Source organism: Mobula hypostoma, chromosome 2, assembly GCF_963921235.1.
Source record: "Mobula hypostoma chromosome 2, sMobHyp1.1, whole genome shotgun sequence".
Taxonomy (NCBI): Eukaryota; Metazoa; Chordata; class Chondrichthyes; order Myliobatiformes; family Myliobatidae; genus Mobula; species Mobula hypostoma.
In genome coordinates, this window is record NC_086098.1 from 124,925,737 (window position 1) to 124,938,342 (window position 12,606).

The window sequence follows — 12,606 nt, forward strand, 5'->3', positions numbered from 1 at the left end:
GTTTGCAGAATCACCCCCACCACCAAAGGAGCCTCAGGATTGTCCTTGGAGGGATGTTTTGGGGTAGTTGCAACATGCAACCAGTCAAAATCCCTATTGTCCACAAAGATTTGAAAGAGGTCTTCAGCAGGGGAAAGGCCTTGACTCTTCCACCACACCAACCTATGACTGTGCAGCGGATCTGCTGCCTGGTACTTGTCCACCATGAGGCTGATTATATGCACTCTCAGGCCCGGAGAGAGGCAATATGGATGAGTACATAAAGGAGGCTCTTCCACAGGATTCATTTTGTCCTCCACCTCATCAGCTGATGCAGTCTTCTTCTTTGTATAGGAAAAGGATGGGAGCCTGTGGCCATATATTGATTATAGAGAGCCAAGAATCATTAACCCCTTCCACCCGTGAACACTGCCTTTAGGATTCTCCAAGGACAAGAGTACTCTTGAAGCTAGACTTGCAGAGTGTGTATAATCTGGACCACGTAAAGGAGAGTGACGAGTTGAATACTGCTTTCAACAGACCAACGAGTGGCTATGAGTATCTGGTCATGCCCTTTGGCCTGGCTAATGTACCAGCAGTTTTCCAGGCCTTTACAAATGATGTGGTCCAGGATGCTCTCCATAAGTACACCTTCTTCTACTTAGATGACATTGCGATTTTTTTGAAGTCTATGGAGAAGCACGTTGCTCACTTCAGGGATATCTTGAAGAGGCTTCTAGATCATGGGCTTTATGTCAAGCTAGAGAAATCCAAATTTCATTTAACTATCGTTTCATTTTGGGGTTTTATCATCTCTAATGATATTCTCAAGATGGACCCTACTAAGACACAGGCAGTCAGAGATTGTCCACAACCATCCAATGTGAAACAAATCCAATGATTCCTGGGATATAACAACTTTTTCAGAAAGTTTATTAGGAACTTTAGCTCAGTGGTGGCTCTGCTGACAGCACTAGCTGAGAAATCCATGTGTCCTTTTGCTTGGACCATTGAAGTGAGGCTGTTTTGGCAGAGCTCAAACAATAGTTTACGACAGTTCCCATTTTGGTTTCACTAAACCTGGACCTTCCCTTCATCATGGAGGTGGACGCTCGGACATCGGAGTGGGTGGAATGTTGTCTCAATGGGCACCTTTGGACAATAAATGCAGTCATGTGCATTCTTCTCCATGTGGCTATCCCCAGCAGAGGTGAACTATGATATCGGAAATAGAGAGCTGTTCGTGGTCAAGTTGGCAGTGGAGGAATGATGTCACTGGCCTGAGAGGGCCAAGAACCCTTTTATTGTATGAACAGACCACAAAAAACTTTGCTTATATTCAGGAGACCAAAAGTCTGAATTCCAGGCAAGCCAGGTGGTCTCTTCTTTAACTGGTTCAATTTTGTTCTGACCTATCAACTGGGTCAAAGAATCAAAAGCCAGATGGCTTCTCTCTTCAGTTTGATGAACACAAGAGAGGAGCAGCCTTCCACCATTTTGCCCCAGGCTAAGGTGATAGTGCCCAATCACTGGGGAATTGACACACTTGTTCGCAAGGCCCAGATGCAAGAGGGGGTTCCCAAGAATGGTGCTCCGGGTCAACTGTTCATCCCAAGTTCTGTCAGGTCTAAGGTACTTCAATGAGGGGGGACACACATCTAGAATGACGGTTCACCCAGGGGTTGCTGGAACCATCGAGTCATTAAGAAAAGTTACTGGTGGCCTGGAATGGCTAAAGAGGTCCGACAATAAGTGCAGGCATACAAAGTATTGTCCAGAACAAGGAACCTCACACCAAAATCTCCTTCACCCTCTGCCTGTTCCAGACACACCATGGGAGCACATCTCCATGGACTTCATTGTGGGTTGTCCACCTTCTAAGGGGAAGTCTGTCATCATGGTAATTGTAGATCGTTTTTCAAAACCCTGCAAGTTCACTGCATTGGACAAAGTGCCATCAGCGGCGGAGGCGGCTGAGATTGACCTGTATTAAATCTTCAGCATCCACGGATTTCCGGTGGACATTGTGTCGGACCAGCGTCCACAATTCGTGTCACATTTTTGGAGGACTTTTCTACACTGGTAGGGATTACAGCGAGCCTTTCCTCTGGGTTTCACCCATAGTCCAATGGCCAGATGGAGTGAGTGAGGGTATGGAACGAACTCTGATATGCCTGGCCTCAGTAAAAACAGATGAGAGGTGCCACCATTTGACGTGGGCAGAGGTCACCCACAACATTTTACAGCATTCTGCGCCCAGGATGTCTCTGCTCCAATGCCAGTTTGGGTATTCTCCACCGCTCTTATACTTTATACTTTATTGTCGCCAAACAATTGGTACTAGAACGTACAGTCATCACAGCAATATTTGATTCTGCGCTTCCCGCTCCCTGGATTACAAATCAATAGTAAATATTAAAAATTTAAATTATAAATCATAAATAGAAAATAGAAAAATGGGAAGTAAGGAAGTGCAAAAAAACTGAGAGGCAGGTCCAGATATTTGGAGGGTACAGCCCAGGTCCGTGTCAGGATCCGTTCATCAGTCTTATCACAGTTGGAAAGAAGCTGCTCCCAAATCTGGCCAAATCTTCCCTGTAGTTCCTGCAGCTGAAGATCTTATTTGAAGCTGCAAGGAAAATGGACTAGGGTGAGGGAGATTTTGTTGGCCTCTACCCAGAAGGCTGAAATGAAGGCCAACCACAAGACAGAGACCAGACTTTCAGCCAGGGCAACAGGTCTGGCTGTCTACTCAGGATTTGCCTCTCCAGGTGGAGTCTAGGAAATTGGTGCCCAAGTTCATTGGACGCTTAAAAATTCTCAGAGAAGTAAACCTGGTGGCTTACACCTTGCAGCTCCCCAAGACCCTCAAGATCAATCCCACTTTCCACATTTCCAAATTGAAACCTGAAAGAACCAGTCCTTTATCCCCACTGTCGCCCGGGTTTGTCAGTGGGGAGCAGGTGTCCACCATAAAAAGAATTCTGGATTCACAAACCGTTCGGGGTGTTCAGCATTTCCTTGTGGACTGGGATGGATTTGGACCCGATGAATGATGCTGGATTTCTGAAACGGACACCTTGGATCTGCTCTCATCTAAGACTACTACCACTATTGTCTTTCCAGGGCCGTCAGGAGTCGGTGATAGGGGAGGGGGTCCTGTTACAATATGCACCTGACCGTGCCAGCTTCTGGCGTTTAGACACTCTGACTCTTCAGAATGTGGATAGCTGGCATGCCCCTTTAAAGACTTGGGCCTGCCCGCTAATAAGCGGGCATGTTTTGGCGCCAGGATCTTGGTATTTAAAGAACACCTGAATTGAGGTTCACCGCTCAGTCGTCAGTTCTACTTTGGATTCTCATCTGGTGTCTAGTTTAGAACCCTGTCCTTGTTTCAGTCTCGTATTGTGTCTCAATTCCAGTCTCAGATACTCCAGCACCTGGGTCCTAACCATCCTTGCTAGGTCTTTTGTCATAAGAGGTGATGGAGGAGGGAAGGGCGGAAATAGTGACAGAAGCTGGGAGGTGACGGGTGGAGGTGACGAAGGGCTGAAGATGATGGAATCTGATAGGAGAGGAAAGTGGATCGTGGAATCAAGTAAGGGAGGTGTGGTGGGCAGATGGGAACAATAGTGGAGGATCCCAGTGGGAGGAGTGCTTGGATGATAGTCTGTATCTGCCCATCTGCTTCTGATTCTGACAATTCTCTCTATCTGTGCCTTTTATTATTTTATAAACTTCTACCAGCTCTTCCCTCACACTGCATTGCCCTAGAGAAAACAGTGCAAGTTTGTCGCATCTCCTTACATCACATGCATTCTAATCCAGGCAACATCCTGGAGAACCTGTTCTGCACCCTCTCCAAAGCCTTCACATCTTTCCTGCAATGAGGCAACCAGAGCTGTACACAATACTGCAATACTCGTGAATGCCTTTCCTCTTGTTGGGTAATTTCCATCATTCGCCCCCTCGTTACCCTTCCGTCTCCATTTCTATCCTTTGAGACTGAGAATGAGACGAACTATAAACCCATTTAAACTAGTACTGGCTTTGAACAGTGATATATTCCAAGAAATAGATGATGTTTTACAACCATATATAAATTTCCAGATGAGGAAGATTGGACAAGGTTACTGCAATAATTAAACTTGTGTTTAAGTGTTTGTTATTTATATTTGTGCTTTGCAAACACTGACAATCATTATGTTGCTAAGAGTCAAGGCTGACTCTTTAACGAAGAATCTTGCTTCTACTTAGAAAATCTTGTAGGTTAATGAGGAAGGGATAGAGGATAGGATGAATAGCGGTGGACTGAATGGGCTTCAGCTCTCTAATATAACTTAGAGGGGCAGAACTGTTGTCAAACAAAACAGAAAGCAGGCCCTTTGTATCAACTGGTCCATGCTCACAAGCATGCCTGTCTAAGCTGGTTTCATTTTCCTGTGTTTCATCCATTCCCATGCACCTATCCATGTTTTTTTTAAAATGTTATTGTTTATTTTACCTGCCTCAACTATTTCCTCTGGTAGCCTGCTTCGTATATGCCCCACCCTCTGGGTGAAGACATTGCCCCTCAGGTTATTTTTCAATTTTACCCCTCTCACCTTAGACAAATGCTCTGTAGTATATTGAATGATTTCCTTCCCCTGGGTAGAAGATTGTGTGAATTCACTCTGTCTATGCTCTCATGATTTTATATAATGTCACCCCTTCAGTCTCTTACACTCCAAGGAGTAAAACTTAGCCTGCTCGACCCTTCCTTAGATAAGTGAGGCCCTCAAGTCCTAGCAAAATTCAGGAAAATCCTTGCGCTCTTTCCAGTTTAATGATATCTTCCTTATAACAAGTTGTCCAAAACTGTACTCAGTATTCCAGGTGTAGCCTCATCAGTGTCTTATACAATTCTAACAAAACTTCCCAACTCCTATACTCGGTGCCCTGACTGATGAAAGATACTGACCCAAATTCCTTCACCATCCGGACTACCTGTGATGCCACTTTCAGGAAAACATGTACTTGTATTCCAAGGTCCCTCTGTTCTACAGCACTGCTCAGGGCCCTGCCATTCACAGTGCAAGTCCTGTCCTGGTTGGACTTCCTGCAATTCGTTGCACTTATCTGGATTAAACAAGCTAGAACTGCTCTGATGCCATGTAAAATCCCAACTGTCTCACTAAGAAGGAGGAAAGGAGATCCTCACTGTCCTCATTCCCAGTGTGGTCCCCAGTTGACTCCCATCCCATCTGTGAAACTGACCTTCAATTATGAAATGAGTGATGGACAACAGATGTTAGCAACAGTTCCTAGCCAATAAATGGCTGAAAAATGTCCATATGTGCACGGACTGTGTTTGATTGGATAACCTACGCCATAACTGGATGTACATAGTCAGCATCTCCAGGAAATGAAAGTAAACTGCTTTGCCAATATTTATTCACTGCTTTTCACTGTATTTTATTGCACAGAGTCATAGAGCACAGAAACAGGCCCTTTATCTCATATAGTCCATGCCTAACAAAGTTCCCATCTAAGCTAGTCTCATTTGCTGGCAATTGCCCCAGATCCTTCTAAACTACTCCTATTAATGTACCCATCCAACTACCTTTTAAACAGAGTTACTGTGCCATTTCCTCTGGCAGCTCGTTCCATTTATGAATCACCCTCTGGGCAAAACGTTTCCCTTCAAAATACTGTTAAATCTCACTTTAAACCTATGGTCTCTAGTTCCTGATTTCCAAACCCTGGGGAAAAGACTGTGTTTATTCACTCTATCTATGCCCATCCTGAATTTATACACCTCTGTAAGGTAAAGCCCTCATTCTCCTGTAAAGTTCCTGTTACGTACCCCGTAACTGGGTTGCCAAACCAGCAGAAATGGATCACTCAGTTGCAGTCTGGATTACTAGAACTAAGAAAGTTTTATTAAAGAAACAAGCAACACAGTAATCGAAAGGATAATAAATGCAACAGTTCAGCAATGATAAACACACGTGCACAGAATTAAGATAACAGGATCAATCAAGCTCTATCGTTGTCTAGGGGTAAATGACCAATTTCAAAGTGACACAAAGTCCAGTTCAATTTAGTTCAGTTCGCAGTAATCATTGCCATGGCGATGGACAACGTGGGGGGAGGGAGAGAGAGAACGAGAACGACTGATCATTCAGAATGGCTTCCCCTCACAGACCGGCGATAATTGCTCACAAGCAGCTTTCGGGCGAGTCCTTTGTGATGTCACCTGGGGTCACCAACTGTGACCCCTCCTCCAGATGCGGTCGATCCTCTGCAGTGAACCCGGCACCCAAGCAAGGGTGGACACACACCGGGTTCCCGCTGATCGTACCTTTCCACCCTGTGCGTTTGTGGCCCGATACTTCCCACCGACTCGTGAGAGGCGCACCGCTTCCAGGGTCTCGTTACCTCGAGTGTCGTGTGTGTCTTGCCTTAGCGAACCTGTCCCTTTTTATCCCCCTGCTGGGGTATCGCCTGGCCATCACTTCAAACAGTTCAGGGTTCAAAGGGGGAGCCGATCTTGACAATACCCAGACTGATGGCTCCTTCATTAACATCTCCAAATGCTGCGTCATTGTTCCTTATCTCTCCCTCCCCTGAGGACAGGTGGCAGACCAACTGCTGATGTCACTGGTGCTAGCCCAGGCCAGCAAACATCTTAATTTATGTGTATTCTCGTCACATTCCCCAGTAACCCAATCTCTCAAGTGCTGAACTTCTCTGTATATGTAGCAAAAATAAGCCAATTGCCAATTTATTATTGAGTCCTAGTGTACTTGTTCAGACAAATTAGTACAGAGATTGTAAGTATGAGAGTTTTCACCTCAAGGACAAACACATACCTGACTCGGCCTTGAGAAAGACTGGCACTGTTTCTGAGGTTTGGAGTTCAAGGCCTGCCAGCCCCAGTATGTAAGCCACTGACATCAAGATACCAACGGCAGGAGGAAACAGGAAGAGTTAAGGCTGATTTATACTTGTGCGTATGGGCTACGTTGTAGCCTACGCCGTAGGCCTGATTTATACTTTTGCGTAGCCCTACGCCATAGCGAGCATGCGTAGTTGTGTCTGTGTTGCTCTGCAATTTACTGCCGAAATACTAGTTGGCGGTGGGGTTTCTATGCCACTGTGTTGAGTTTCTTCGTGAGATACATGGACAAGGAAATGCATTTCAAATATTTTCGGATGTCGACAGGTAGATTTGACGGTTTGGTTCATCATCTCCAACCATTTATTTCACATCAGTGTACAGACGTGGCGGAGAAAAGCAACTGGAAATGCGTTGCTACCAAGCGGACCAATCACAGTTGTTGCAGTCTGCGTCGCCGTGACGTGTGAGTTATATTTTTGGGGAGGTGCACGCCACCCTATGGCGTAGGGTACGCGGTACCTACGGCGTACATTTGACACACAAGTATAAATCAGCCTTTAGTGAGCACAGCGAGAACTGGCCTGAATGACCATGAGCAAGCGTGAGTGTGGGACAGTTTACTGTCTACACACTCAGCTTGGCAGTAGCAATTAGGCTGGTGCTCCCATTCTAGTGGAGAGGATTGGGAAGTGATGTCAGGCATGCCTGCATGTCCATATCTGTGTGTGAATTATGTGTGAATGTATTTGCATGAATGTGCCTTTATTGTCAGTGTGCGTGTATCAATATATGTCTATGTGACTGCATCCATGTAAGTGCATGTGAATATGTGTGCGTGTATCTGTGTTTGTGTGTGATATTGTTCATATGCATGTATGTGTTTGTGCCAATATGTTTTCACGTGTGTAGTAGTAAGCATGTGTATGTGTGTACCTCTGAATGTATGTGTGTGAGCACATGCATAAGTGTGTGTGTACATGCACAGATGTGTGTGTCGTACATGTAACTGTACCTTCAACCTGCCATGTCCGTGTCAGCACCCGGAAGATAAGTTCTGGGATGCTCTGTTATAACTTTTCTAACTGCTTGGTGCTTGTATGTGGTTCTGATCACCTCACTGTCTGTGCTGGAGATAGTACAGACCAGGGTGTTGATCGGATTAGAGGCTTTTAGTTATGGGGAGAGATTGTATAGGAAGCATAGATAAAGTAGACCTTTATGCCCATTTACACTAATCCCATTTGCCTGCATTAGGACCACATCTGTCCGTGCCCTCCCTATTGAATTGCCTGTCTAAATATCTGTTCAGCATAGTAATGATGGCTGATTCCACCGCCATCTCTGGCAATGAATTCCAGATATTAACCGCTCTCAGGGTAAAAAGCTTTCCCCTCAAGTCCCTTTTGAAACTCCTTCCAGCACCTTTTACCTATGTCCTCTTGTTATTGACACCTCTACAGTGGGAAAAAAATCATAAGTATCTATAGTTCCTATAATTTTGTATTCCTCTTCAGCCTCCAAACAAGTCTAGCCTATACAATCTCTCCCCATAACTAAAAGCCTCAAATCCCATCAACACCCTGGTCTGCACTATCTCCAGTGCAGACATCCTTCCTCCAGTGAGGTGATCAGAACTACATACAAGCGGCAAATGGTTAGAAAAGTTATAACAGAGCATCCCAGATCTTATATTCCATGTGCTGACCTATGAAAGCAAGAATGCTATGCTTTTTCAGTTTGCAAGGAACTATGGACTTAGACCCCCAAGGTCTCTCTGTAATGTGTGGAGCTGTGTCCACAACTCTCCGAGGTTTCTTACAGTCTTGGGCAGAGCGGTTGCCCATGATGCACCTGGACATGGCGTTTTCTATAGTGCATCCAAATTTGATTCCATAATACAATTCTATTTGCACTTCCTCAACAAATGAAGTAGTCTATCCCTACATATTATACAGTAACTAGACAACATTCAGGCATAGACATAAAGTGACATTTGCTTTGTGCCATAGAAGTACCATGCAGTGACCATTCCCAATGAGGATGAGTCTAACTACCTACCCTTACCAATTCAATGGAATGTATTATTGTAAATAGTGTGCTTAGCTCTTCATTTATACAATTCGTTTAGTCCGAACAACAGCAAGAGTCAGTTCCTAATCCAATGCTGACATACATTCTGTACCTAATGAAACGGGTGGTTAATAGAACTTCCAGTTGTTGATCAATACCAATATTCATGTCTGTGTAACTTCATGTCAACTTTTATCATCCAAAGTTCAGTGGAGCAGCTGAACAATCAATCAAAAATTGAGAGAATGAAATACTGTTGGCTTTTTCAATTGTCTCCAGGAAAGATTATGTGGCAATCTTACAGTATGTTGGAATAGTCTTGTTGCATTTAACAACATAAGGTACATTCTAGCCAGAAGAAGAAGAAGAAAGCCCTTAACTCCGAGTGGAGTCATCGGGATGCCGTCATGAAGGCGTTTTTTTTTATCAGGCTTTCTTATTTTTACAAGGCCAAGTTGCTAGCTCGACGCTCAACCCAACATGGATGGAAAGTGTGCAAGGGAGCCGGCTGGATTCAAACTCGGGAGCCTTCGCTCCGAAGTCTGGCGCTGATGCCACTACGCCACCAGCCGGCAAACATTCTAGCCAGACTCCATTAAAAGAAGTTGAATAACAAGACTGAGTTCAGTGTGACCAAACCTTACTCATAAAAGTGTCAGAGGTGCTGTTACACTCACTAAAAGATTGCTCATTGATGATTCGGTTTGAACATTTGCATTTCCGTAACAAAATTATGTCAGGCAAACGGAACTTGACATGTTTGATGCTGTTTGTGATTCTGAAAAGTGTGTTGTCAAAATTGCTAATAAAATCAGTATATTTACACAAACCATCTGGTTCCAATGAGAGAGATATGCACACTCTGTCCATACATGGCTCCTCCATAGAGAGAGTTAAGTGCACCAAGTTCCTGGGAGTTCACATCACAGATGACCTCACCTGGTCCTGCAATATCACCTCCCTGAACAAGAAGGCACGGCAACGCTTCCATTTCCTAAGGAGATTGAGGCAAGCAAGGTTCTCCTCCCCTCCCTCACCCCATCTTAATTGTGTTTTACAGGGGCACCATTGAGAGCATACTGACAAGTTGTATTTCCATCTGGTATGGGAGCAGCAGAGCCTCTGACTGGAAGTCCCTGTGGGAATGGCCAAGAAGATCATCGGGGTCTCCCTACTATCCATCGTTGACATTTACCAGGAACAGGGCTCTTGGTATTATCAAGGATCCCACCCATCCCTCCAGCATCCTCTTTGACTTCCTACCATCAGGCAGGAGACTCCGATGCTCAAAGACAAGAACGGTCAGGATCAGAAGCAGCTTCTTTCCTCAGGCTGTTAGGCTTCTGAACTCCCTGTCGCATTGCTTTCAAAGTGTCAACAGTTAGTACTTTACAAGGTTTAATTTATGCACTTTGTTTATTTATGTGTAATTCATTTGTAGATTGCATTCTGCCTGCACTGCCATTTCATCATGGCTGATCCATTTTTCCTCTCAGTCCCAGTCTCCTGGCTTCTTCCCGTATCCCTTTATGCCCCATTCTTTCAGTCCAGATGAAAGGTCTTGACCTGGAACGTTAACTCTCCATTTCAGATTTTTTTCTCAGAATTTACTGCTTTAATTTCAGATTTCCAAAGTCTTCCTTTTTAACTTCTATTTTCAAAATCCCATTGTACCTTAGTCTGTGGAAGAATTCAAGAAGCAGGAGACTAGTTTCTGGAACTTGCTACTATGATTGTAAATTAGGAAGCCCTGACCTGACCACAGTTCGTTACTTTTACTGGACCAATACCACAAGAGACATTTGTAACATGATGGGAAATCTAACAATAAAAGTTATGAGAAATTAAAGGAAAAGAAACCAGGTGTTTCCTGATGTTTCTGTTGGATCAGTACCAAGTCAGAGAGTGGATTCTTCCATTCTTCTCCAAATGTAGATTACATTTTCCTCAACAAATACCTTTACCCTCAAAAGGACATCAGTCCTTCTCCAAAGGGTGGGCAGAAGAAGCTGAAAATACTGGAAAGCTGAGAGAAAAGCAGACTAACAGAAACAGAAACAGAATCAGAATCAGGTTTATTATCACTGACATGTATTGTGAAATTTGTAGTTTTGTGGCAGGAGTACAATGCAATACATAAAAAGTTATTATAAATTACAATAAAACATATAAAAATAAGTAAATAATGCAAAAAGAGCGAAATAGTGATGTTTTCATGAGTCTGTGGACCATTCAGAAATCTGATGGCAGAGGGAAAGAAGTTGTTCCTAAAATGTTAAGTGTGGGTCTTCAGGCTCCTGTACCTCGTCGCTGATCTGAGTAAGAAGAGGGCATTTCCTTGGCGGTGAGGTTCCTTAGTAATGGATGCAGCCCCTTTGACCACCACCATTAGGTGTCCTCGATGCTGGGGAGGCTTGTGCCCATGATTGAGCTGGCTGAGTCTACAACCTGAGCCTCTTTCCATCCTGTGCATTGAAGCCTCTAAACCAGACAGTGATGCAACCAGTCTGAACGCTCTCCACCATACATTTGTAGAAATTTGCTGGCATCTACGATGACATACCAAGTCTCCTCAAACTCCTAATGAAGTATAGCTGCTGGCATGCCAGCATCAACATACTGGGCCCAGGATAGATCCTCTGAGCTGTTGTTGCCCAGCAGTTTGAAGCTGCTCACCCTTTCCACTGCTGATCCTCCGACGAGGACCGGTGTGTTTTCTGCTGACCTCTCCTTCACAACCAGTTCCTTGGTCTTGCTGATTCTGCGAACAGCACTGGTGCAATCAGCGAATTTATGAATGGGGTTTGAGCTGTACTTTGCCACACAGTCATGAGCGTGGAAAGATTAGAGCAGTGAGCTAAGCACAATTCCTTGATGAGTGCCAGCGTTGATTGTCAGCGAGGAGGAGATATCATTTCCGATCCACACTGGCTGTGGTCTCCGAATGAGGAAGTCAGGATCCAGTTGCAGAGGAAGGTACAGATGGCCAGGTTTTGAAGTTTGTTGTTTAGTACTGAGTGGTTGATGGTAATAAATGTCAAGCTCTATTCAACAAGCAGCAGCCTGACATGTGTATTGCTGTTGTCCAGGTGCTCCAAAAGCTAAGTGGAGAGCCAGTGATATTGCATCCTCTGTAGACCTGCAGTGGCAGTAGGAAAATTACCAATGGTCCAGGTCCTTTCCTAGGCAGGAGTTAATTCTAGCCATGACCAACGCTCTAAGCACTTCATCACAGTAGATATGAGTGATACTGGGCAATAGCCCAGCAGGCAGCTCACCCTGCTCTTCTTGGTCACTGGTATGATTGATACCTTTTTGAAGCAGGTGACTGCAGCAGTGAGAGGTAGAAGATGCGTTTAAACACTCCAAACAATTGGTCAGCACAGGTCTTCAATACCCTACCAGGCACACCATAGGGACCCTTTTGAAGTTCACCCTCCTGAAGGATGAAGGATGTTCTGACAGTGGCACCCAAGACAAAGATAGTAGGGTCACTAGATGCTGTGTATTCAAAGGTTCAAATGTTCAATTTAATGTCAGAGAACTGTATACAATATTCGTCCCGAAATGCTTTTTCTTCGCAAACATCCACGAAAACAGAGAAGTGCCCCAAAGAATGAAAAACAGTTAAATGTGAGAACCCCAAAGCTCCCCCCTCCTGCATGTAAGCAGCG

At 44.6% G+C, this 12,606-nt stretch overlaps 1 long non-coding RNA gene across 1 annotated transcript in view; it reads left to right on the plus strand.

The window, feature by feature from the left end:
* LOC134359398 (uncharacterized) overlaps positions 1–10,734 on the plus strand; it is a 97,435-nt gene extending 86,701 nt beyond the window's left edge. The window contains exon 4 of the long non-coding RNA XR_010021101.1: positions 9,993–10,734. This is a non-coding gene — a long non-coding RNA (uncharacterized LOC134359398). The remainder of the gene's footprint in view (positions 1–9,992) is intronic.
* Positions 10,735–12,606: the final 1,872 nt, after the last annotated feature.